Consider the following 5,701-nt stretch of genomic DNA (forward strand, 5'->3'; position numbering starts at 1 on the left):
TTCATCAGATATTGTATTAAAATGGCTCATGAATGTTTTTTTTCTGAGTTTCTTTTTTATAAGTTTACATTAAATAAAAATGCAGGCAGATTCATAAGAGATCTTTTCTCTTCCTGTTGATACCTCTGTGAAATAGTTCTACCTTTTAAAATTATGGCCCCGAAGCCTGAGGAAATTGCTGAGTTGTTAAGAGCCCGCGAAGCTTTTTCAGCAAGCCCATGATGCCCTGCACGATGCCTCACAACGCTTTACACCTAGTTCCAGGGGCACCAGTTCCCTTTCCTGGTTGCCAGGCATTCGCATATTTCACAATAATGCACATAGGAGAACATTAGTACATATAAAAGAAAAGAAATGAAAAATGACTATTCTGAAGCCTTCTCTGGGAGCAAAAGCTTTAAAGAGTTCTTGGAAGATAATCTGTGCTTTCAAAGAGAGGAGACTGAGGGGTTTGAAGTACTGATAGAATTCATTTTCCTCTTAAGCTATTAATGATGATAGATAAGCTTCTCTGAAGAAGGGTGATCCTGCTCCAGGCTTCCCTGGGAGAGAACAGGTGCTAAAACTTCTGCATTTCAAAACATTCCGCTGAGAAATAAGTACAAAAGAAGCTGTGCTGCCTGCCCAGTCTTAATTAGATTATATGGTAACGATCTATCACAAACATTTACCTAGACCAAGGCTTAGAATGAAAGGCTATTTTTCTTAAAGATTTATTTATTTTTTACATGCGAGTACACTGTCACTGTCTTCAGACACACTAGAAGAGGGCATCAGATCTCATTACAGATGGTTGTGAGCCCCCATGGGGTTGCTGAGAATTGAACTCAGGACCCCTGGAAGAGCCATCAGTGCTCTTAACTGCTGAGCCATATCTCCAGCCCCAGTATGCAATACTTCCTAAAAATATCTTTTAATGACACACAATGATAGATAATTACCCTCTGACTATAATTTTACTTTCCATATGTAAATGTTATAGATATGATTTCAGTCTCCTTGACATGAAACATAAAAGTGACCTAAATATTTTTATAAGCATGTGAGTTAAATATGTGGCAAACAGAACTTATAGTACTGTGGACAGTATGAACTGCATGTGTACATTTGTCTACAGAAATGTAAGAAGGCCAGAATGTGGCATGTTTTAAAGAGAGTTTAACTTCTGTGATTTCCAGCTCCTCGAAATAGTCAGGTATTTCTTCTGCAGGTGTATCAGAGCAGAACGTGAAACCATGATGACTAGCTAAGCAGGGAATGTCAGGACTTTTTCTTTTCTTTTCTTTTCTTTTCTTTTCTTTCTTTCTTTCTTTCTTTCTTTCTTTCTTTCTTTTTTTTTTTACTGATTTTTTAAAAGATTATTCTAGACCAGATATAGTGAATGACCTTCCCATAATTTAAATGGGAAATTTATATTAAACCTTGGTAAAACTCAGAGTGATCACATTTGCTTGAGGTACATTGTATAGCAGTGAGTAGATAGACATCTACTTACCTATGCATTGCCCAATACTTTCCCAATGTTCTTCATTGTAATCCTTATTAGATAAGTTTATATCACAGGTATGCAGAGGAGGACACTTACTTGTGATGGCCATCATTGCTTTATTCTGTTTGTCTATTTATTTGGCTTTTCATTCACAGAGCTATACTCTGGAAAAGAGAAAATGATTTTTCAAACCATAGAGCAATATAGAAAATAAAAATCCGCAAGTCAACTTCTTTTTCAATTGTTCATTCAATTTGAAAGATATTAACAATACTTTCAATTTTCAAACAAAGCTAGATGATGATCTATTTGGTTTTTTTTGTTTTTTGTTTTTTGTTTTTGTTTTTTGTTTTTTGGTTTTTCGAGACAGGGTTTTCCTGTATAGTTTTGGCTGTCTTGGAACTCACTTTGTAGACCAGGCTGGCCTAGAACTCAGAAATCTGCCTGCCTCTGCCTCCCAAGTGCTGGGATTAAAGGCGTGTGCCACCACTGCCCAGCGATGATGATCTATTTGTAATGACATGGCTTGCTTTTTCTACTCATACCATTTCAATCTCAATGCCCTGAATTATTCTTCTGAGATGTTGAATATTGAACATATGCTTTTCAAAAAGTTTAGTTAACAGAAGCCCGTGTTTCTCAGTAATACTGTTTTTTAAATTTTGTATTCATTGCAATTACTTTCCTAATCAGCAGTAAGTTCAGTAAATCACAGATATAAAATAGAAAATATTGTTTTGATTTGCACACTTAACGACAATGTATATGTCTTTACAGTTTTAATGTGAAACAAATTGAGGTTATCTCTTATTGATTTGACACAAAATGTTATAGAACTGGTTGATGGCAGTTAAAAATATTTAATCATCAAAAGATTATACTTTTATTTGTAGTGTTTTAAATTTGCAATTAATTACACATCAAACATCAAACTATTTTCCACAATATTAGAAGATTTTTTGATAAATATATCATTTAAAAATTACATCTAGCATTAAAACCCAGTCTTCCAGCATGGAGGGAAGAGGGGTCACTGGAGCAGCTGTGACTAGTGAAAAACAGGAGAGCCATGAAGCCTGCACAGCTGTTTGACCCAGCCTAGAAGAGCTGATCCAGACGCTGTCTCTGCCATTGTGCTGTTTTCATGGGTTTCAGATCTATATGTGTCACATTTGTTGGAGACTATTTTCTTTCTTATAAATATTCTATTTATTTACATTTAAGATGTTATTTCCCTTCCCCCATTTCTCCCCACCCACTGCCAGAAACACTCTACCCCATCTCCCATCCTCTTGCTTCTATGAGAATGTGCCCCCACACACCCACTCCCACCTCCCCACCCATGATTTCCCCCACACTGGGGCATCCAGCCTTCACTGGACCAAGGATTTTCTCACCCACCTATGCCTGACACTGTCATCCTTTCCTACATATATAGCTGGAGCCATGAGCCCCTTCCTATGTGCTCCCAGGCTGGTGGTTTAGGCCCTGGGAGCTCTGGTTGGTTGGTATTGTTGCTCTCCTCATGGGGCTGCAAACCCTTTCAGTTCCTTCAGTCTTCTCTCTCACTCCTACATTGGGAACCCCACGATCAGCTCGATGGTTAGCTGTGAGCATCTGCCCTCTGTATATTTCAGGCCCTGGTAGACCTCTAAGGAGACAGTTATATCAGGCTCCTGTCAGCATGCATTTCCTGGCATCCACATCAGTGTCTACCTTTGGTGACTGCACAAGGGATGGATACCCAGGTGGAGCAGTCTCTGGATGGCCCCTCCTTCAGATTCTGTCCCATGCTTTGTCTCCATATTTGCTCCCATGAGCATTTTGTTACCCCTTCTAAGAAGGGCCAAAACACCCACACTTTGGTCTTCCTTCTTCATGAGTGTCATGTGGTCTGTGGGTTGTATCTTGGATATTGGGAGCTTTGGGGCTAATATCCAATTATCAGTGAGTACATAATATGTGTGTTCTTTTGTGATTGGGTTACCTCACTCAGGCTATTTTCTAGTTCCATCCATTTACCTAAGAATTTCATGAATTCATTATTTTTAATAGCCGAGTAATACTCCATTGTATAAATGTACCACATTTTCTGTATCCATTCCTCTGTTGAAGGACATCTGAGTTCTTTCCAGCTTCTGGGTATTATAAATAAGGCTACTATGAACATAGTGGCGCATGTGTACTTGTTATATATTGGAGCATCTTCTGGGTATATGCCTAGGAGTGGTATAGTTGGGTCCTCAGGTAATTGTATGTCCAATTTTCTGAGGAACGCCAGACTGATTTTCAGAGTGGTTTTACCAGCTTGCAATCTCACCAACAATGGAGGAGTATTGCTCTTTCTCTACATCCTCACCAGCTTCTGCTATCACCTGAGTTTTTGATCTTGGCCATTCTGATTGATGTGAGGTGAAATCTCAGGTCCCCTTTGGCAATTCTTGGTCTTAGAGCATAAGCCATTAATCTATTTCTTTTTATTGAGTAATTGAGTCCACTGATGTTAAGAGATATTAAGGAGAAGTGGTTGTTGCTTCTTGTTATTTTGTTATTAGAGCTGAAATTATGTTTTTGTGGCGATCTTCTTTTGGGTTTGTTAGAAGAAAATTACTTTCTTGCTTATTCTAGGTTGTAGTTTCCCTCCTTATGTTGGAGTTTTTCATCTATTATTCTTTGAAGTGCTGGATTTGTGGGAAGATATTGTGTAAATTTTATTTTTTCATGGAATATCTTTGTTTTCCCATCTATTATAATTGAGAGTTTTGCTGTGTATAGTGGCCTGGGCTGGCATTTGTTGTATTTCTGTATGACATTTGTCCAGGGTCTTCTGGCTTTTATAGTCTCTGGTGAGAAGTCTGGTGTAATTCTTACAGGTCTGCCTTTATATGTTACTTGGGCTTTTTCCTTACTTCTTTTTATATACTTTGTTTTGTGCATTTGGTATTTTGATTATTTTGTGATAGAAGGAATTTCTTTTCTGGTCTAGTCTATTTGGAGTTCTGTAGGCTTTTTGATTGTTCATGATCATCTCTTTCTTCAGGCTAGGGAAGTTTTCTTCTATAATTTTGTTGTAGATATTTACTGGCCCTTTAAGTTTGGAATCTTTGCTCTTTTCTATACCTATTATCCTTAGGTTTGGTCTTCTCACTGTGTCCTGGGTGTTTTGGTTTGGGAGTTTTTTGCATTTTGCATTTTCTTTGACAGTTGTGTCAATGTTTTCCATGGTATCTTCTGACCCTGAGATTCTCTCTTCTATCTCTTGTATTCTGTTGGTGATGCTTATGTCAATGACTCCTGATCTCTTTCCTAGGTATCTATCTCTAGAGTAGTCTCCCTTTGTCATTTTCTTTTTTTTTTTTTTTTTTGATATTATATTTATATTTCCGATTTTATCCCCTTACCCCTTATTGTTTCTACTTCCATTTTTAGATCCTGGATGGTTTTTGTTCAATTCCTTCTCCTGTTTGGTTGTGGTTTTTTTTGTCATTCTTTAAGGGATTTTTGTGTTTCCTCTTTAAGGGCTTCTGGTTACTTGTGCTCTCCTGTATTTCTTTGAGGGAGTTATGTCCTTCTTAAAGTTGTCTATCATTATCATGAGAAGTGATTTTAAATCTGAATCTTGCTTTTCTGGTGTTATAGGGTATTCAAAACTTGCTATGGTGGGAGAACTGGGTTCTGATGATCCCAAGTAACTTTGGTTTCTGTTGCTTATATTCTTATGCTTTCCCTTTCCCCATCTGGTTATCTCTAGTGCTACCTTCACTCACTGTCCCTGACTGGAGCCTATCTCTCCTGTTATCTTGGTTGTGTCAGAACTCTTCAGAGTCAGACTGTCTCTGTGATCCTTTGATCCTGAGATCCTGGGTGTAAGAGCTCCTGGGAGTCACGCTGTCTCTGGGATCCTGAAATCCTATGATTCTGTGTGTATTTGAGCTCCTGGGAGTCCAGCTTCCTCTGGGTGTTGTGGGATTGGTTGTAGAGCTAGTGGCATAGGTCTGCTCAGGGCATCAGCTCAGCCCGGAAGGAACCCATGCCAATGGGTTAGGATATGGTGTCTTCACGAGAGCAGACCAGCTTGGATCTGCCTCAGCAGAAAGGATTAGGCTGAAGGGGCAGAAGGGGAGTGGTATTCAGGAGGGTGGGGTTTTGGTGGGTGATGGGTCCTGAATGTGCTGGGCTCCTAGCTACAACTCTGGGACTTTGGATTGTTGG

Source organism: Arvicanthis niloticus, chromosome 4 (genome assembly GCF_011762505.2).
Source record: "Arvicanthis niloticus isolate mArvNil1 chromosome 4, mArvNil1.pat.X, whole genome shotgun sequence".
NCBI classification, from domain to species: domain Eukaryota; kingdom Metazoa; phylum Chordata; class Mammalia; order Rodentia; family Muridae; genus Arvicanthis; species Arvicanthis niloticus.